A 22,555-nucleotide genomic window follows, 5' to 3' on the forward strand; every position below is an offset into this window, starting at 1 on the left:
TTACTGATTTGATTTTAGATGGACTGCAACTGCAGTCACAGGCAAGCATAAAAATAGCTTTCCTATAATATGTCTATCAGTTCAATCAGATAAGACAGTGAAGATGGAATCAAATACTGCTGAAAAAAGATTTCTTTAGATGAGCATCTGTAGCTCCATCATTATTGAACTTCTTGAAAATAATAATAATAATCATAATAAATCTGTGAGGAAGCCTGCCACATAGTGGCATCATTTTTCACAACAATTTACACTATATGCTGGCTGATCTTTTTCCAGTTGTGGCTTTAAAACTACCTTTGAAAAATTTCCAAGCTGATGCAAACTGCAGTGACTAATTCACTGAGAAGAGTGCTCGATATGCCCATATACTACTTGTATTAGCTGCCACTTTGTTTCTGTATGCAATTGAGAGGTTAGGTAATCATCTGTAAAGACTTGGGTCTTGGTTATCTACAAGTTCACTTATTCCAAGAAAAATGTACTGACCTAAAGTATTTTGGGAGACAATGATGGAGAGAAAGCATGCTAAGATCTTCTGTACCCTATGAAGTATAGTACAGGGGAAAGAAATTTGGAAATGGATTGGGTGATGGAAGATCTCCTTTATTTCTACTTTTATTCACTTTTTCCCCCCAAAACAAAAACTAAGTTCATGAATACCTAAACAAAACAACTGATAAAAGAAGATAGTGACAACTCCAAGTAAGTAAAGACATGATTCAGAAGCCCTGGCAACCACAAGCAACTTTAAACATCAGTTCATCTGGGAGTCTTTTAAAAAATGTATGGATAGGGAATGTATCCTGAAGCTCCTTTCTGTCAAACATGGAGATTAAGATTAAATAGCCTTCTTATCTTCAGAGAGGAGAAAAGGGGGGATTTGGTTAACCACAGACTACATAGAACAGCTAATTTACAGCTAATTTGTGAGCATTTAAAAATAAATCCATTGCTTGCTCAGCCATGCTGAGTTTATAAAAATAAATTATGCCAATGTTTCTTTCTTTCTTTCTCTTCCTCTCTTTTCCTTCCTTTTATCAGTTTATTAACCAACATTCACCACAATGTCCTATAAAATTCAAGGAAAGTGCTCAAGTTAAGTGGGTGGATGCAGAGCTGGTATGTTCATCATGTCCCATAGTTGGACTTCATACTAGATTGTGTACCATATGAATTACAAAGTATTTGGATTAGAAACATATTGTACAGTAATCACATATGCAAACAACACAGATCTGAGGAGTAGAATAGCAAACACAAGTTCAAAGTTCATAGCCTTTATTATCATTGTACCTCATATATACAATGAAATTGCTTTAGCCTCTATGGGTGCAGTCCATACAAGAATACAAAACAACATTAATAATATAAAGAACAATCCTTATACAAGTAGTTGGTGGGGGGCACTAGTCATACGTTTCCATATGTACGTCATATTCTGTGCAACATGTGTACTTATTTGATGTAAGGCAGTTTCAATAGGGAAAAATATCTAGCCCTACAACTGAGTAAGAGTACTCAAAGGCAATTTGGAACAATGCACTTTAAATAAGATATAGACAATCTGAAGAATGTCTACGGGCAAGAAATCCAGATGATAAAGTACCTGGAAGGAAAAGCAACAGTGGGAGCACTGGAGAAGAAAAGACAGCAGGGTGACATCTTCAAGTATTTGAAGAAGCGGTAAAAAGAAAAAGAGGGAAGAATGACTCAGAGTTTTTCTATCAGCCAGAAGAAGAAATAAAAAGTTTAAACTATAAGGGAAAAATGTCCTAGTAGATGTTCAACAATGGAATGCATTGTCTCAAGAAGGAATAGGCTTCCTTCACTGGGAGTGTTTAAATAGAAGCCTGAAGGTAATTTATTCGAGATGCTGATGAGAAGGTTTCATACATTGGGTAAGGTATTGGACATTGATCTCCATGATAAGTTGTAGTATTTATAGTTTATGAATCTATGAAATGAAAAGCAGATCCTCAGTAGATCTTTCTGCAACATCTATTATTAAAATATACTTCATTTTCCTTACCAAATCCCCCAAAATCAAGCTGAAATCGCAGCTGAAGCTTGAATGCATTCTAACAAAGGCATAAAAACTGAATGCTTTTTTCCACTGTGAATTGTGTTCCCAAAGTGCCTTCCAAATACAGCTTTCTATATTTGAAAGGGTGGCTAGTTTCTGAATAAGAATTGAATGTACAGTGGTACTTCTACTTAAGAACATTTCTACTTAAGAACTTTTCTAGATAAGAACTGTGTGTTCAAGATTTTTTTGCCTCTACTTAAGAACCATTTTCTACTTAAGAACCCAAGCCTGGAAAAAATTCCCAGGAAATTTGAGAGTGACACGAAGGCCCGGTCAGTTTCCTGCCATTCCCCCTTTAATCCTAGCCATCTCGGGCTTTTCTGAGCTGCCCGAGGAGCCTTTTGCAAAGGGATAGAAATTTTAAACTTAAGTTCAAAATCAGTTTTGAAAAACTAATTTCAGCATAGAAATTGGAGGAAGGAAAGAGGATCAGCTACCCTTTGTAGACAGTCAGTGCCTACCCTCCTAGAAGAATGAAATATTTTGATAAATATTAAAAAGGCAGAATATTATATTTCCCTAAATGAGAAATGGAGAAACATGTTTTTTTAGAGGCAGGAGAAGATTCCTGCAAGTCCCTTGGACTACAAGGGGATCAAGCCGGTCAGTCCTAGAGGAGATCAACCCTGGCTGCTCTCTAGAAAGCCAGATCCTGAAAATAAAACTCAAATACTTTGGCACCCTAATGAGAAGGAAAGACTCACTGGAGTAGAGCCTAATGCTGAGAAAGATTGAGGGCAAAAGAAGAAGGGGACGACAGAGAATGAGGTGGCTGGATGGAGTCACTGAAGCAGTCAGCATGAACTTAAATGGATTCCAGGGGATGGTAGAGGACAGAAAGACCTGGAGGAACATTGACCATGAACATTGTCCAATGGGACCACGATGGGTCGGACATGACTTCACAACTAACATCAACAACAACTTGGTATTGTACATGCCAACAAACAATCTGCAGCCAAAAACCCTAGTCTTTTAAAATCCTGCAGGATAGGATCCCAAGCTTTATCTTAAGACATGGTTTTAAAATCTTTAATATCCTTTTTTAGTGCAGGAAAATTATTGTTATAAATTTGGCCACCAGGCATTACAAAACTGAGACTAATCAGTTATCATCAGTATCTTCCATGAGTATAGCTATGTAAGGAGTAAATTGTTGTGGTTAATTGCTTTAAGCAGTAGTCAGGTGAAACCAATAAATAAGGTGCTTGACTTATTGTTTGAATAATTTGGTCGACTTAGCTCAGAGCAACAATGGGTAATAAAGTATGAATTTTCAACTCTAGAACTCTGGCATAAAGAAAAAATGTTATTAAAGCAAATAAAAGAACTTAAGAAACAGTAGTTTTAGTCACAAACCATTAAAATCTGAAAACAAGAACTTATGTAATTCTTAGCCTTCAATACCAGTAATCATTCTGTCAAAGAATGGCTAATTTGGGCATATTATGAACTTTTTCAGATGCTTTTGCCAGGCTTAAATGTCATGCTTACCGCTGATGAAGGAGGAAGGAAATCAAATGCTGAATAAAGATCCAGAAAAAACCCAGCCAAGGCACAGTTCCCATATGAACAAAGCAACCTTCCTTAAAATTAGGGAGTTGTATATTAAGTGTTGGATGCTGTCATTCCTCTCTGATTTGTAGGGAAAGCTAACTTTCTTTGAGACAGAGATCTTGCAGGATTAAGTCTCCTGCAATTTTGATCAAATAGCTGCATCTGGGGTAAAAAAAAAAGATACCTTACATTACAGTATCAAATTTGCATCTTCTCCAATATGTATTAGAATTGAAACATAAATATGAATGGATATTAATGCTTCTTTTTAATGCTTTTTTAAAATGCTTCTTTAACAGTTGGGAATAGACCCTGCACTTTTCTCCAGATGCATCTAAAGGATAGGATTCTTTTGTCAAAATGACATAATGAATATTGCCCTAGAAGCTCAGACCCTCCTTAGATCAATACAACATCAGGACACATTTACAAAACAGGCAAAGATTGCATCATGATAGTGCAATTCTTGTTTCATTATTTGTCTTTTGAGACGGATATTTCTGCTACTCTCTGTGAAAGATACGTGCATAAGCTACGTTTTCAAACTTAGTTAAAAAAAAAAAAATTTATCAGAAAGCTGCCTTTTTAAGGGTCTTTCTGATTGTTGCATTGTCTGGGGATGGTTCTGTTGTCTGAAGCAGCTCAACCCCAGGAGCAAAAGATCTAGACTTTTTGACTTGTTAAAATTTGGCTGTTTTTAAAAGTTTTTAGGACTTGCATGTTGTGAATTAACTGTTTTGTGATGTACTAGATTTCGCTTGACATTATTTGTTTTACTCTTGTATTAGCTTGGCCCTAGCTGTTGTATATGTCTTTCAATTGAAATGGCATATAAATTCATAAATAAAATAAAAATAACATTAATGCTTCCCTTATACCTAATAAAGCACAGTTTTGACCAGGGAAAGCATTCCAGTAGGAACCCTATTTCTTTCAATAGATGAGGACCAAAGAGTTAATCCTTTTATCAATTTTTAACTTGCTCCAAAATATTGCCAAGTCCTTGGCTTTATTTCTGCTCCCCAAGAAGTAATCAATCTTATTTCTCCCCCATGTGGACAAAACAAACAAGACACTCTAGCATGTGAACAATAAAATCACCAATGTGTTTGCTTTTTAAGCTCTACAGAAAAGACTAAATAGCACTTGGATTCATGGGGGAAGAACATAACAAATACTTGATGGGAAGATAAAACAATTAATTTCGGGATCATAGGTACTTCCTCCTTTTCCTAATCAACCAAACTACTTCAGAAAACTGAATGTCCCATCAACCTGCATTCTTGTTATAGGAAAAATTGTTTTTATTTACTTTTTGGAGTATTAAAGAATATATTAAAATTTTATTTATTTATTTATTTATTTATTTATTTATTTATTTATTTATTTAGTTAGTTAGTTAGTTAGTTAGTTAGTTAGTTAGTTAGTTAGTTAGTTAGTTAGCTATTAGATGTGTATGCCCCCGTCTCCGAAGACTAATTGTTCTTACAAATATATGTCAGAAGACATATATTTATATATGTGTACTTTAAAAGTATCATTTAAAATCTATTTCTTAAATGCTTCAAATAGTCCTTAATAAACTGGCATATCACAGTTGTTATCCCTATTTAATTGGGTGTGCATAGCTGAATTTAAGGAACAACATATAACTAAGAAGTTCTTTAATGAAGAGAAGGTTGAAACAATTGCCACTTCAGTACAGTAACTTGTTGACATATAATCACTGTTTTGTGTAGAGTGGCAGTATAACAAATTTTATATGCAACATTCATTGTTAAAGAACTCCCTTCTTCCATCTCTCCCCCACTTCTTGATATCTTAGCCCATGGGCACTTTGAAATACATCATTAGCACAGCTAAATTATCAATATAAATTCTGAAATGATTCATCTGCAATTCAGAGACTAGCCTGGAAACTCAAACATGAAAATTCATATTGTTCAGGAAAAAAGCCCTGAGAAAAGGAAATAATTTGGTATAAAGTTTTATTCAAAATAAAATAATATATTAAATAGAGCGTGTTTATGTTTGTGTTAATTGATTATTCTAAACAGATAATGCATTCAGGAATGTGTACCTAAAATGTTTTTTCTGAACTGGAATATGTCTCCAATCTGTATTGTGAAACTAAACTAATTACTTTGAATTCAAATAAGGTTTATAAAAACAGTTCCATGCTGATTGAATATGTGTCTGTTCTACCTCCCACCTCCACCACCAAATCCCTCTTTCTCATCATGTGGCATGTTGTAATTCCTTGATTATTTTTTATTGTACAAAGCTCACATTATGTTAGTTATCTGGACCTGATTCTAAGTGGCTGAGTCTAGTTGACAATTTAAACTGCTATGATGTCCTGAAGCTATACTACATTCAGAAGCATTTAGGAAATGCCTATACCTATCCATTGCAGCAATACCTATCCATTGCAGCCTGCCATTAAGTCTGTTAGACTCATTAATGAAGGTGACACCATTCTCAGGTTTCTCTCTAAACAGCAAATACATTATTGGAAGAGAAGCTAAAGACAAATGCATTTAAATTGCATCATATTATCCTTACACCTTTTTGCAAATATACTTTGCTAACCGTCATTAAAACAAAACATATACATTCACAGGTTTGTTTCTAACAAACCATAGTTCTTTTTTCCAGATTATCATCCCCAGACATTTATAATTTCAGGTAAAATATAAGATAATTCTGCATATGACTCTTCTATCCTACAATCATATAGCTAACACAATGACATAAAGAAACATCTGCAGCTATCATCATCATATCACTGTCGTTACTTCTATATCTAATACAAGTCTACTTGGGAAAGAAGAAATAAATGGGCTCCTCGGGATTGTTGATTTACAATATATCTCACCTTAAAAGGACAAATCAACACCTAGTCACCCTTAAGGGAACACATGGAAGAAAATAACTAATGTGATAAACACAGAGGGGATCTTTTTACAATGGTTCTTCTAGAACATTGTAGCTCTGACACTACATTTTATGATGATCTTGCTGGGTTGATTATGCCTGGAAAATGTCATTGGGAGAGTTTCTCGTGGCTCTTTTTTCCAGCATGTTTGCAAAATCCCTCCTAGTTCGGTGCTTTCTGCAACTTCAACTGATGTACAATTTAATTATTCCCTTGCATCATTTATGAAGCTATTAAAGCAGGCAGGAGCCAATTAAGGAAGGGAAATACGATTTAGAAGAATGGAGAGACTGATGCTGTTTCAATGTCATGCTTTGATATTCTCTCTTGGAGGACTGCTGGGAAAATGTGCTATTTGAAAATAACTACAAAAAGTAACTAGTCATTTTCACTGCATCCTGAGGTTAATTCTCCAAGAACACTTGATTTATGCAGTCTTTGCCCCCTAACGCATAATGTATGTTTATGCTTAATTAGCCCCTAATCAAACTTTCTGACTTTCTGGACTAAATCACATTAAAAGGTAATTAAAAATAATCCTCAGGTTTCACCTTCCTGCTGGTTATTCTTCATTATCCTAGAAGCCTATTTATATTTTTAAAACTAATTTTGCCCTCTTCAAAACTTGTATTACTCCTAATTAAGGCACCTCTATATGAAGCAAAAGTGTGGAGAGATAATACACACATGTATGTATACATATACATATAAATGTATACCCAGGGCCGCCATCAGGAATTTTGGGGCCCCATACAGCCTAAGTGTCGCCCCCCCCCCACCATTTTAAAACTACTTTTTTAAAGTTTTTAAGAAGATGTTAGATAATCATCTGAAAATAGCTGTAAATAAAACCCGATGTTCCCAGAATTAACTTTATTCATAAGATTATGATAGCAACAACTTGACCTTAGTTTTACTGGAACTATAGAATAATCATATAATAACCGCTGATGTTACAGGCCGTATAACTATATAAAGAAGGAACTGTGAGGATAACAGTTCAAAGGGGACGGGGGTGGTGTTTGTTATGTTGTGTTGTTTTGTTGCTTGTCTTATAAAATGCAAATACAAAATTTAAACAAACAAATAAGTATATTGTAAAATGATAGATTATGTACTATCTTATTTTTTTAATGTTTACATAATAACTACTTTTTTTTAAAAAAAAGCATGTACGACGTCCAGCAGCACGTCCAACCGCCACGTCAGGGCTCCCGCTTGCAGTCAGCTGAGAGAGAGAGAGCGCTCCCTCTCGTCGCCGCCTGGAGCTCTCTCTCGCCGCCGCCATCTCCCCGCGACTGCCTGCGGCCGCTGCAACCACACACCCCTCCTACCGCCAGTGCCCTCCCACCGGGCCACAAAGGACACTTGCCGCCGACGCCAGGAAAGTTCCAGCTGGGCGGGGCGCTGCCGGTACTTCCGTCCTGTGGCTCCTGCTCGCAGCTGTCCCCCGGCTTCTGATCGATGCCGTGGTTTTCGGCGATCTCCTGCTGGGCCCCAAAGAAGGAAGGCAGGAAAAAGGCGCAAAGAATGAAGCTCTCCTTCTTCCTGCCTTCCTTCTTTGGGGCCCAGCAGGAGAGCGCCGAAAACCGCGGCATCGAGCAGGAGCGCACCGGTTGGGAAACGCTGGTATAAGTTACAACCGGGTTCTGAAGACCAGCCCCACACGACAACAAACCTCCCTTCTTTTGCTTTGGGAAGGCGCCTCGAGTTTCCCTCACGTCCATTCATCCGGGTTATTTTTCTTTTACCGAAGGGAATCTCTGATTGATGGCATTAATGCGGGGCCCCTCTAATCACCGGGCCCGGTACGGGGCTCCCTGTAGTACCCGTCTATCGGCGGCCCTGTGTATACCCACACCTACATATATGCACATTCAACTTCATACACACTCAACTGGTACTTTTAACCACCTGGAATTAAGGTTTCCAACAGATTTTTTGCTGGTGCAATTGGTGCCATTTATTAAACTTTTACCGGGCACTGTAACTCCATCATAAATAAATGTCTTACTCTACTTCTCTGCTCCTCTTTGGTGTACTACAAGCAGGACTAACAGAAACATTGACAATGTTTACAGAACACATGAGGGAAGCATCTCATGCTATAAAGCAGTCTGCCCAATCTGATAGGTTCTCCAGATGGACTGGGACTACAACTCCAAGTATTTCCAGCAAACATGGCATTAAGCCATGGGCATTGCAGTCCCAACACATCTGGAAGATATTACATTGGGAAAGGTTGTTGCACTCCTTCACATTCCCCTGTGTCTACATGGGATGTTTTGTAAAAAAGCATTCTAAGCTCTGCATATCAACTTTCTATTATTATATTCATTATATACTGTATTATATTTAGTTCAGTCCTGCCACCTGCAGATTATATCCATGTCCCATCTGGTTCTTTTAAGTGTTGCAGCTGGCAACTGGATTCAAGCAGTGGTAAATTTATCGTTTCGGGAAGAGGAAGCTGTACTTCCTTCTTTGAAGAAGATGCTAGTGCAAATTCCCCTCCTAAAGAAGCCATCTCTCTACCAATCTGTGCAGGATGATTTTTACCCTATCTCCAGTCTTTTGGAGAAGATTTGAGGGAAGATGATGGGATTGCAACTGCAAAGAATCTTCAATGAAGCAGATTTTTGTAGTTCTATTTTAGCCAAGTTTTTGTTGTTCTTGTGGATGACCTTTGGGATCTAGATAAAGGAAGGGCTGCTTTCTCATGTTAGTTATGTGATCTTTCTCTTAGTTATTTAAGCATGTTAGATATCATCATGGTTTTCAGAACTGAGCAGGTAGGTACAGTCAATAGTAAAGGAGACCGGACAATCAACCCATTCTATATCGGTTGCCATAGAGCTCTGTTCTTTTCCCCACCTTGTTTAACATCTACCTGAAACTATTGGATGAAGTTATCCACCACTTTAAAAAGAGATATAATTGGTTTCTTGATGATAACCAGCTATATATCTCCACACTGGATTCAACAATTACAACTAAATTTGTTATCCAGCATCTACTCTAGGTTTGCAATTGGATAGAATGAAATAAGTTAAAATAAATCCTAGACAGACATAGTTGCTGTTTGTCCAGAAGCCATCAGGTTTAACAATAGTCTCTAAACTAATATGAGCAAGTCCACAACTTAGAAACACATCCTTTGTTTGATGAACAAACAGGGAAGGCTAGACCATGGGAACTTTTCTCAACTTTGGCTTTTACTCTGTCTTTTTTAACTTAAGATTGGATTGCTGCAACCTGCTGAGGAAAACTATCTGGAAACTTCAGTTCATTCAGAATGCAACAACCTTCATTGTGTTGTTTTGACTATTTTGGGCCAACACATAGAGCTTAGAACACCTAAGAACATGGACAGGAATAATTTGAAAACATGAGCACGATTGAAGCAAGAAGTGTTTCTAGGTAGACAACTCCTACTAACAGCAGTTTAGAGCTCTAACTTTTTGTTTCTTTAATAATGAAATTTGGATATCAGAAATTTGCATCTGGACCTTTGTAAAATGTTCACAAATACAGTTTCAAAGTAAATATCTGAAACCATTAAAGTTCATATCAGAAACAAAGGTAGAATTCCTCCTGAAAGGAAATAAGATTAAATGTTTGATGATGACAGATTAATGAATCAAGGTAAACATGAACTGAATAGAAAATATTATTAATAATCTAATTAATTTTAATTTGTACTACACACAGTATGAAAATTATAACAAGACAAACCACAAAATTCAAGTAGAAAGATAAATGAAGTTAAGTTTCACTTGAACAGAAGATTTTTTTAAAATCTAAGAATCAGTACTAACAATACAATTAAAATATCAAAAATTGCAAGTATTTATAATGGCCCTTCATCCCCTTTGACTTTTTTCATCCAATGAGTTATAACCAATGTCTCTTTCTAGTTGTATGCTATTGGTTCTTTTCCTTATCCATTAATTCTCCACAGAATACACAAAACACAGCTGCTACCTTTGCTCCAAAGAAAAGCTACCAGGTGTTGAAAAGAGAATTGGCAAGAGTTAACCATGCTGTGATAATGCCAATTTCTACAAAAACTCCCTTATGGAGAGTCAAATGTAGTTATAGACAATTCATTTCATTGAGAATACTCTCTCTGGGAAGAAAAAGGAGGAAGGAAATATACTTTTGTTCTTGTATTGGAGAAAACCCCTTGTTTATACAGTACTTATGAACAGATCAACTGAACTACCAGCCAGGTAAACTGAAATTCATTTCTAGAACTAATGAAACAACAATTGTGCTTGAATTTTGTATGTATAAAATGTGTGTGTGTAAAAGAGAGAGCCAAGCACTTATGTTCTTTTAACGGCATCATATATTATCTCCTAATAGTTCACATAACTTGTACAAAGAAAAATAGTTAGAAATTTTGTATGGAACAAAATATATAGATGTGTTACTTGCTCCCCCTTCTGGTTTTATGTGTAGTAGCACAGAGTCCATCTATCAGAATGTTTATTTTGTCCTATACTGTACAGAAAAGAGGGGGTAAATCATTTAATAAATCTACTTGTATTGCATACAATTTCAAACACTATTTTTCATTTTTCATCCTTGTAACAGAAGACTATTAAAGAAATAAATGATTTGCCAAAACAAACTCACACACAAAAAGCACCTTCAAGAAATATGCTCAATTTCCCCTACTTGTTAGAAATAAAACAAAATGTGTTTAGATATCTCCGTGACTGATATGTTTCAGGATTTTTCCCCATGATCAGAGAGAAAAACTAATACTTGGGTACTGTTAGCTGGTTTAGGATAGTTAGTAAATGTTGAATGATATCTGTTGAATGAAATGTTGAAAGAATGTGTATTCCCAGCAGGGTCACACAAGTAGCCAGGTACAGCAAACAGACATCTGTATCAGGTAAAGATGTGTATAAAAGCATGCTGGGTGAGATGATAACTTCAGTAACAACAACACAGTCATTATTTCATACTGAGTGGCAGAAGGGAATAGTAAGCCATTTCTGTATTTTATCAAGAAAAGCTCATGGCTAGACAATATGAAGTGGTTGTTTATCCATTGCTGGGAGATGGAACCCTCAGTTCAAATGACACTTGACATAAAGCCTTTGGAATGTCTGGTTGCTAAATTATTAGGCAGAAAAGTTTATCTGAAGCTACAAAGACAAAATTACAGTGGGGACATGGAACTTTAGAAGCATAAATATGGAAAGCTCAGCAAAATGAAATATTAAAGGAGTCAGATATGGGTAGTCCTCACTTAACAGTGGTAATTGGTAAGTAACCATTGGTAAGTAACATGGCCGGTGTTGTGGTTCCGTCTGAGGCCCCTCAGGGAACGGCTGATCTTCTGTCGGTTTCCAGCTCAGAGGGAGAGGTGCAGGCAGACGAGGAGGAGGAATCCCAGGCTGAAGAAGAGGGAGGACAGCCAGAGTCCCCCCAGAGGGAGCTCTCCCCAGCAAGCAGCCTGGATTCCTTAGAGGAAAATGCACAAGCCATAATTGATCTGCGACAGAGAAGAGCTACATAGCGAAGGGACCAATTGGCTAGGTACTTTCAGCATTAAAGAGGCAACAGCTGGGTTTGGGTGTGGTGCTCTTTGGAAAGGCTAAAAGGCAGACCCACCCTTCCTGGCTTGTGGAGTTTTATCTTTGAGAGTCTTGGGACCTAGCTGTGAACTTTGGCGTCTTGGAATCCTGGTTTGTGCCTTTGACTACTGAAACCTTGGGGTGGGTGTGCCAGCAAGAAGCTTGCTGTATTGTCTGGACATCAGGACTCTGCTGTAAAGTATTATAGCCTGTCTGTTGGGAAGAACAGGTTTTCTTCTGTGTTTATTTTTTCCAGCTATAAAGTACTTTTGCTTTTACCAGAGTGTCTGGCTGTTTTTTCCAGTTGGTGTTGAGGTCTGGGGGAACCCAGACAGAACAGCCATAAAGCACAATGTCACATGACAACATCAACTTATGACAGTAGCTGCTGTCATTCCAGGAATTCTGCATGGTCAAATTCTGTGATTGCCATATTGCCGCCCGAGTCTTTGGAGAAGGGCAGCATACAAGTCTAATAATAATAATAATAATAATAATAATAATAATAATAATAATAATAATAATAATAATATGCTATGTCCTGCATGTTTCCCCATTGACTTTGCTTGTCAGAAGCTGACAGTGAAGGTTGGAAATGGTGATCATGTAACCAGCAGTTGGTGTAACTGTCATAATTGTAAGTTAGTTGTCCAATATCTGAATTGCAATCAGGGAATGCTGAAATCATCTCAACTATGAGCACCAACCATAAGTATCCTTTAGTTCAGGGGTAGGCAAAGTTGGCTATTCTGTGACTTGTGGACTTCAACTCGCAGAATTCCTGAGCCAATCATGCTAGCTCAGGAATTCTGGGATCTGAAGTCCACATGCCATAGAAGAGCCAACTTTGCCTACCCCTGAATTAGTTCAATGCCATCATAACTTGAAAGAGTCGTTGAAGGAATGGTCATTCAACAAGAATATACATACATATTGACATCTCAGACATTAGTGAATTAAAATGCATTGAATCTGAATGCTATCAGTCAGATTGTGCTGTTTACTACTCAGGACATGAAAACCAATGAGGAACAGTATTGCCTTCATAGTCAAGAAGGATGTAGCAGTGACACAAAGATACAAAGTTTTGGATATAAACCACTCAAATGATGAGGCAATATCAATTGGACTTCATGGACAATCCTTTAATATTTATTTATTTTATGTATTTGTCAAACATGTATAGGATAGTAGTAGTTTATATAAACATAACAAAAGTTTTTTTTTAAAGTAACGATAAAAGAGGACAATGGAATAGTAGTACAGGGCGGTAGGCAAAGTGGTGCACTTATGTACGGCCCTTACAGACCTATTAGAAATGTGGAAAGGTTGACTGTAGACACTCTAAAGTTAAAGTTTTGGGGGGTTGGGGAAGAAACCACAGAGTCAGGTAGTGCATTCCAGGCATTGATCACTTTATTGCTGAAGTTGTATTTTCTGCAGTTAAGTTTAGAGCGGTTTATATTTAGTTTGAATCTGTTACGTGCTCATGTATTGGTGCGGTCGAAAGTGAAATAGTCATTAACAGGAAGGACATTTTGGTATATGATTTTATGAACTATATTTAGATCAGATTGGAGGTGACGTAGTTGTAAATTGTCTAATCCCAGTATTTCAAGTCAGGTGAAATAAGGTATTTTGCAAGCAGAGGAGTGAAGAAATCTTCTTGTGAAATGTTTCTGGGCTCTCTGGATTGTTTTAATGTCTGATATGCGATGCGGGTTCCAGACAGGTGAGCTGTATTCCAGAATTGTGTGTCCTAACAAATGTTTTGTAAACTCTGGTTGGCAGTGTAATATTGCCAGAGAAGAAGCTATGTAAAATTAGATTAACAACTCTTAGTGCCTTTATGGCAATGTTGTATAGTGGGGTCCAGCACTTAGGTTCTTGGATATGAGTACTCCAAGGTCTTTGACAGAGTGAGGGTCATCTACAACTTTGTTTCCTTCAGGTTTGTATTTTGTGTTCTGATTCTTTTTGTCAATGTGTAAGACAGCATTTGTTGGTCGAGATTTGAAGTTGTCAGTTGTTTGACCATTCTGCTACATGATCAAGGTCTTATATAATGGTTATTCAGGTTTACACTCAGCTTCTGATGATGAAAAGGAAGGAGATTGACAAGTTTAACACGTGCTTACAATTTGAAATCAACAAAACATGCAAGCTTGATATGCTGCTTCTGTTTAGGGAATGGAATGCCGAAGTTGGTAATATTAGACTGCCAAAGACCAAGAAAGCACAAAGAGTTGAAACTTTTACAAAGATAGAAGCTAAAGCCAAGAAAAATAAATCTGTCATGAAGGAATTTAACAAGAATTTCAGAAAGGTGTTAGAAGAGTCAAGGAACTATATAAAAATGATATGTATTAAAAGGAAGATTGAAAGAGACAAAGAAAAACAAAGAAAGGTTTCTAAAATATCTCCAAACTCAAAAGAAAGTTCCAACCTTGAACTGATACACTAAAGGATGTCAAAAGCTAGACAGTAACTGATTCAAAGAAGTTCTAACAAAAATGGAAGGAATATATTACATTCTATATGGCGGGTGTGATAATATCCAAAGTAACTTAGAAAATATTCCATTTTTTAAAAAAGACTCTATTGCTGCAAGAGGAAGCCCAAAGACTGGATTCATGGAATACATACAAAAACCTTGCAAGCAACGGAAGAAAAATCAGTTAAGGAGTTTGGACAATAACACAATGGCCAAAAGACTGAAAATTATCAGTGTAAATATCAATGCCAAAGAAAAGAGACTTAAAAGATTTTGCAATATCCTTAATATCCTTAATTTCATATTGTAGCAAAATAATGCTGAGAATTGTCCAACATAGCTGGAAAAGGAAATGACCAAGTGCTTGAATTTCTTTTCATGAAGGCTGGGGAACAAGAGGTATTAGTATTAATGCATGCTGAAAAACACAGATAGCCACAGTATACTAAAAAGAACTCTGTGCGTTCTTCATTAACTACATAAAAGCCTTTGACTATATCATTCATATCAAATTATGGAAAATGGGGATTCCAGAACTTTTCATTGTCCTCAAATCTTATACACATATTGTTCCAAAGTTATAGTTATGGAGTCTGCCAATTATAGTTGCAAGTCATACTTGTTGTTAAGTGAGATTAATGATGTGATCATTAAACACTGGCCCAGGTCATTAAGTGTGCCTCAGTGGTTGGGAAGACCTGAGAGGCCTAGCTCAGGCCCACACTGGTCTGCCTTAGACTTCAAAGGCCTCTCACAACCCTGAGACACTCCATGCCCTGCTTTCCATCCTTCAGGGGAAGCAGCCTTGGGCCTGGTCCCTACCTCATAAGTTTTCATAGGCCTTGGCTTGCTTCACACTCAGTCACTCAGCCACCCAAGGAAGCGTAAAGTCAGCAGCAGAAACCAACCAGGGATTGGAAGCACTCTGCCTGCTCCTTAGTCACATCCACAGTCCAGAGAGATGCCCGCTTGATGCAATGTTATAGGATGTTCAGCTTTCCTACAGAGGCTGCCTCATGGCAACCATTTGTGATTCTGGAGTCACCTTAAAATGGGAGCCCCTTGTTGTAAGGAATATTCTTCTGGGTTCAGTTCCAAGTGGGAAAAAGACACTGGGTTCGTGGAAGTTGCTTGGAAAGAAGTTTAATGGTAGACAGGAGCACATGGCTTGAGTTCCTGAACAGAAAAGGTGGATCACATGCTTCCAGATGTTGAGTGAGGAAGAAAAAAGCTCGAGATGCTGGGAGTTTCTTGTTTTATGCCCCCTCTTGGGCTCCGCTCCAGGAGCCTCCTGCTCCTGTGCAAGAAATTCACTCTGATTGGCTGTTAGACTACCATGGGGCCATGCAGGGGCAATTCTGTAGACTGCATTTTTGAATTCAAGTTTGACTAAGCCTTGCTGGGTGATGGTGTAATGAAAGCACTTTAGGCAATTCTTAATACGGCTGTCCGAAGGAGGTAAATCTTTGTTATGCAGAATAGACTTGTACTGTTAACAAAGGTGGGCGGAGATGTGTGAGCTGGGCCATTCCTTGATGGCACATTGACAAAGGTGGGGTTATTAAGAGTGAGTCTTTTTTTCTGCCTAAAAACATGTTTCCAGGGATATTCTATATAATATTCTGCCTTTATATTTCCTAGGATATTTCATTTTTCTAGGAGCGGGATGGTGCTAACTTCCTACATCCTTTAAAAACCTGTGTATTGTTGTGAGTGCTCCTCGTCCAACTCTGGTAATGATAGATTCTGAGGAGGGTGAGCCAGGCCCATCTTGGTACCCTGGGCCAGTGGTGTTGCCAGCTGATGCAACAATGCCAGTGAGTGTGAGGGAGAAATAGACCTAGATGAACCTGAAGGACCCCCAGAGGTAGCAGATATGCTAATGACAGTAGACTTTGACTTAGAAAAAGACAAGAATACATGTATGGGAAAAGGAAGTAGTCTGTAGTTTGTAACTCTAGGGAATTGTTGACCATTTCCTAGAGGTATTTAAGGGTGGCGTATGGGTAATTCAGGGTGGAGCTCCAATGTTTTGCAATGGAGTCGGATGATGTTTGAGCTTTTAGCCAAGTTGAGTTAGTCACCTGTTATTTTCCTGCTAAAATCCTTGGAGTAAAAGTGCCCTGTCTGCAGAGATGCTGGGAAGCTGTAAAAGTAAGTCTGTGAAACTGGAGACTCCTTATCTCATGAAGGAATGCGCAAATAGCTTTTTATTTTTATTATTATTTATTAGATTTGTATGCCGCCCCTCTCCGTAGACTCGGGGCGGCTCACAACAGTTATAAAAACAATACATGGTAACAAATCTAATAATTAAAATCTAAAATAACAGTTTTACATTACAAAGTCTAAAAAGAAAAAAAACTCAATAGATAGAATACATACAGCTTTGATCTTTGGCAGCAGCCTAGTGGTGGAACTATTATTTCTTAATTACCCTCACTGAGAAACTGCCAAGATTATCTCACTTCCATGACTTTGGCTTGTAAAAATGAGACTTTATATATAAAAAGATTGATTTGAAATATCAGCGCATGGATTCCTTCTTTGTTTTTAAGCTGCGTAGGCCCGGGATAGAACACATATAAGGGAGCTTCTGGGTCCTGGAGATGGTTGACTGGCTGGGTTGGGAACAGACCAAAGGACTGCGGGCACTTGGTGGGATGGAGGAGGGAGATGGGGGAGGGGCACTTCAGAATTCCTGTAGCTGGTCAAAAGGGTAAACAAGCACTGGATCAACACAAAGGCCACGGCTTATGTAAGGCCACAATAACCTGCTTTTTGGAAAGTCTGTCATAACTTCAACTATATGTCAAGGACTAACTGTCTAGGACAGTGATGGCAAACCTTTTCCCCCTTGGGTGCATGCGTGAGTGCCCACACCCATAATTCAATGCCTGGGGAGGGTGAAAACAGCTTCCCCCACCCTTCCAGAGGCCATCTGGAGGCCGGAAATGAACTGTTTCCCAACTTCTGGTGGGCTCAGCAAACTCATGTTTCGCCCTCCCCAGGCTCCATAGGCTTCCCTGGAGCCGGGGGAAGGATAAAAACGCCCTTCCCTATCCCCCCGGGAGGCTCTCTGGAAGCCAAAAACACTCTCCCAGAACCTCTGTACAACCCAAAAATCAGCTGGCCGGCACACACATGCACGTTGGAGCTGAGCTAGGGCAACGGCTCACGTGCCAGCAGATATGGTTCCATGGGCCACCTGTGGCACCCGTGCCATAGGTTCATCATCACTGGTCTATGACAAGGTACTATATTCTGGCTGGAAAATAATAATAGACTTGCTCTAGATCAGCAAATGTGTGAGACAGGGCTACATATTCTCTGTTTATTCAAAGCACGTGCCAAATATATATTGAAGAAACTTAGACTGGCAAGAGATGAACATTGTGTTGAAATTGCAGGAATAAACATCAATAAAATGCTGTATTGATATGATAGTTGAAAAAGGATATGATAAAACTCACAAAAACACAAAGAAAAAATGGAACTAAGATCAAGTGTAAAGAAGATGTAATTAAGTAATAAATACAGCAACTGGCCTTAGAAATAACAATGAAGAGATTTCTCAAGGAAGAGGAGTGAGTCATTTCTGCCTTTTATAAATCAACAATTGACAGTAAAGGAAACAGCAGTGAAGAAATCTTGTCATTACACCAGGGTTTCTCAATTTTGGGAACTTCAGAATTCTTTTACTGTTTTGTATTTATTCTTATACTTGTACCGCTGTTGTAAGCTGCCCTGAGTCCTTCGGGATTGGGCGGCATAGAAGATGATAGATAGACAGACAGACAGACAGACAGACAGACAGACAGATAGATAGATTACATTAGATAGAATAGATAGATAGATAGATAGATAGATAGATAGATAGATAGATAGATAGATAGATTACATTAGATAGAATAGAATAGATAGATAGATAGATAGATAGATAGATAGATAGATAGATAGATAGATAGATTACATTAGATAGAATAGATAGATAGATAGATAGATTACATTAGATAGAATAGAATAGATAGATAGATAGATAGATTACATTAGATAGAATAGAATAGAATAGAATAGATAGATAGATAGATAGATAGATAGATTACATTAGATAGAATAGAATTGAATAGAATAGATAGATAGATAGATAGAATAGATAGAATAGATAGATAGATAGATAGATTACATTAGATAGAATAGAATAGATAAATAGATAGATAGATAGATAGATAGATTACATTAGATAGAATAGATAGATAGATAGATAGATAGATAGATTACATTAGATAGAATAGAATAGAATAGATAGATAGATAGATAGATAGATAGATAGATAGATAGATAGATAGATAGATAGATAGATAGATTACATTAGATAGAATAGAATAGATAGATAGATAGATAGATAGATAGATTACATTAGATAGAATAGAATAGATAGATAGATAGATAGATAGATAGATAGATAGAATAGATAGATAGATAGATAGATAGATAGATAGATTACATTAGATAGAATAGATAGATAGATAGATAGATAGATAGATAGATTACATTAGATAGAATAGATAGATAGATAGATAGATAGATAGATTACATTAGCTAGAATAGAATAGATAGATAGATAGATAGATAGATAGATAGATAGATAGATAGATAGATAGATAGATAGATTACATTAGATAGAATAGATAGATAGATAGATAGATAGATAGATAGATAGACAGACAGATAGATAGATTACATTAGATAGAATAGATAGATAGATAGATAGATAGATAGATTACATTAGATAGAATAGAATAGATAGATAGATAGATAGATAGATTACATTAGATAGAATAGATAGATAGATAGATAGATAGAATAGATAGAATAGATAGATAGATAGATAGATAGATAGATAGATAGATAGATAGATAGATTACATTAGATAGAATAGAATAGATAGATAGATAGATACATAGATAGATAGATAGATAGATAGATAGATAGATAGATAGATAGATATATTACATTAGATAGAATAGAATTGAATAGGATAGATAGATAGATAGATAGATAGATAGATGGATAGATAGATAGATAGATAGAATAGATAGATAGATAGATAGATTACATTAGATAGAATAAAATAGAATAGATAGATAGATAGATAGATAGATTACATTAGATAGAATAGATAGATAGATAGATAGATTACATTAGATAGAATAGAATAGAATAGAATAGAATAGATAGATAGATAGATAGATAGATAGATAGATAGATAGATTACATTAGATAGAATAGAATTGAATAGGATAGATAGATAGATAGATAGATAGATAGATAGATTACATTAGATAGAATAGAATAGAATAGAATAGATAGATAGATAGAATAGATAGATAGATAGATAGATAGATAGATTACATTAATTAGAATAGAATAGGATAGATAGATAGATAGAATAGATAGATAGATAGATTACATTAGATAGAATAGAATAGATAGATAGATAGATAGATTACATTAGATAGATAGATAGATAGATAGATAGATAGATAGATAGATTACATTAGATAGAATAGAATAGATAGATAGATAGATAGATAGATAGATAGATAGATAGATTACATTAGATAGAATAGATAGATAGATAGATAGATAGATAGATAGATAGATTACATTAGATAGGATAGATAGATAGATAGATAGATAGATAGATAGATAGATAGATAGATAGATAGATTACATTAGATAGGATAGATAGATAGATAGATAGATAGATTACATTAGATAGAATAGATAGATAGATAGATTACATTAGATAGAATAGAGATAGATAGATAGATAGATAGATAGATAGATAGATAGATAGATAGATAGATAGATAGATAGATAGATTACATTAGATAGAATAGATAGATAGATAGATTACATTAGATAGGATAGATAGATAGACAGACAGACAGACAGACCACCCAGCATGTCAGACCATAGGCTGCTGTTTTACTAGGGAATTAAAATCCAACACATCTGGAGCATACTAAATTGGCAGCAATTATTTAGATTTTGATTAACATCTGTATAAACAATTGCAGCACCCTGGCCAGAATAGAGAAAAAAGGCAAATTTACTAAACAAAAACACACAAGCAAAGCGTAGTGATAAGCATTGCCCGTGGAAAAAAAGAGAATTGAATTTAAGTTGTAACCTTCACTTTTAACTGGCAGTAAAATATTTAAAATCATGCAGTGGGCCGATCAGCTCGTTAAACTGACAGGGAAAAAAATATTCCATTCTCCCCGTCGGGGAATCGAACCCCGGTCTCCCGCGTGACAGGCGGGGATACTTACCACTATACTAACGAGGAGGTGGATAGCTTCGCCTTTTTTTTCTCCCACCCATATCGCTGTTAAAAGGTCGTGCCTGAGGTAATTGAATTTTGTGGAAATTTTCCAGGCATCCTGCGAGATGTTGGATACAAACAAAACACCGAGTCTCTAACGAAATATTAACAGTGGAAGCCGCGCAGAGCGACGTCTGCTCGGGAAAGGAAGGGCGCTCTTAGGTTAAAACTCTTTTATGTTAAAAAAAAAAACAGTCTGCAAATGGACGGCGCGTAGAAATGTGACCGCTTTCCTCACAAGGCTGCTTGAATTCAGGAAACCAAGCAAATAGGAAAGGAACAGAAAGGCAAATAAAATAGGCGGTTTTTGTTACGAGCCGAAAGTAAGGAGAAGACTTCCACTTAGTTGTTCATCCTGCTATTCGAACCCAGCCGGTCACCTGGCCCTGCGGGAAAAGAATTGGAATATCGGAATTCGTGTCTAATGACGAGACTGACCAAGCTTTTCTCTTTTTCGCGCGCTCTGCTCTTTTCTAAACCACTAGACAACTTTACGCGAGGAAGTAACGTTCAGGCAGTTGTACAGCTTTGCCTAGTGCAAATCCGCAGGACCTCGTGGCGCAACGGTAGCGCGTCTGACTCCAGATCAGAAGGCTGCGTGTTCGAATCACGTCGGGGTCAGCTTTTTAGCCCAGTTTCCTGGTTTGTTTAAAATTCTTGATCCCCCCCCCAAAAAATTAAAACGTTGCTTTCTTTCGTGAAAGCAGTTCACCGTTCATTATAATTAATGGAATAAGTGTATCGCCTTCATATATATTTTACCCCATTTCCCTTTACCTTCCTGCCTTTTCTTAAACTAGGAAAAACATAGAATCATAGAAGACTGATGGCAGAAAAAGACCTCATGGTCCATCTAGTCTGCCCTTATACTATTTCCTATATTTTATTTTAGGATTTATATATGTTTATCCCAGGCATATTTAAATTCAGTTACTGTGGATTTACCAACCATGTCTGCTGGAAGTTTGTTCCAAGCATCTACTACTCTTTCAGTAAAATAATATTTTCTAACATTACAAAAATTTGCGTTAAAAAATGGCTGGGATTTGAGAGTGGACAGTACAGGTAGTCCTCAATTTATAACCACAGTTGAGCCCATTTCTGTTGCTAAGTGAGACACTTGTTAAGTGACTTTGGCCCCGTTTTACAGCCTTTCTTGGCACAGTTGTTAAGTGTATCACTGCATCGGTTAAGTTGCGACACGGCTGTTAAGTGAATCTGGCTTCCTCATTGTCTTTGCTGGTCAGGAGGTCGCAAAAGCTGATCCCACAGATATGAGCCATTTGCCAAGTACCTATATTTTGATTCTGTGTCCATGGAGATGCTGCAAGGGTTGTAAGTGTGGAAAAAAAATCATAATTCACTTCTTTTAGTGCTATTGTAACTTGACAGTGTCACTGAACTGCTGTTAATTCAAGGACTTAATACAGCATTCAATGCATATTGAATGTAGTAAGTTGCTCCCGGTATGGATGAGATAGCTGCACCG

At 37.0% G+C, this 22,555-nt stretch overlaps 2 non-coding genes across 2 annotated transcripts; one reads left to right on the plus strand and one right to left on the minus strand.

Annotated features, from left to right (window-relative positions):
* Positions 1–20,958: 20,958 nt before the first annotated feature.
* On the minus strand, positions 20,959–21,030 carry TRNAD-GUC (transfer RNA aspartic acid (anticodon GUC)). The gene has a single exon. It is a non-coding gene; the product is annotated as a tRNA-Asp (tRNA).
* A 585-nt stretch (positions 21,031–21,615) lies between these two features.
* Positions 21,616–21,687, plus strand: TRNAW-CCA (transfer RNA tryptophan (anticodon CCA)). The gene has a single exon. It is a non-coding gene; the product is annotated as a tRNA-Trp (tRNA).
* Positions 21,688–22,555: the final 868 nt, after the last annotated feature.

This window comes from Erythrolamprus reginae, chromosome 6, assembly GCF_031021105.1.
Source record: "Erythrolamprus reginae isolate rEryReg1 chromosome 6, rEryReg1.hap1, whole genome shotgun sequence".
Classification (NCBI taxonomy): domain Eukaryota; kingdom Metazoa; phylum Chordata; class Lepidosauria; order Squamata; family Dipsadidae; genus Erythrolamprus; species Erythrolamprus reginae.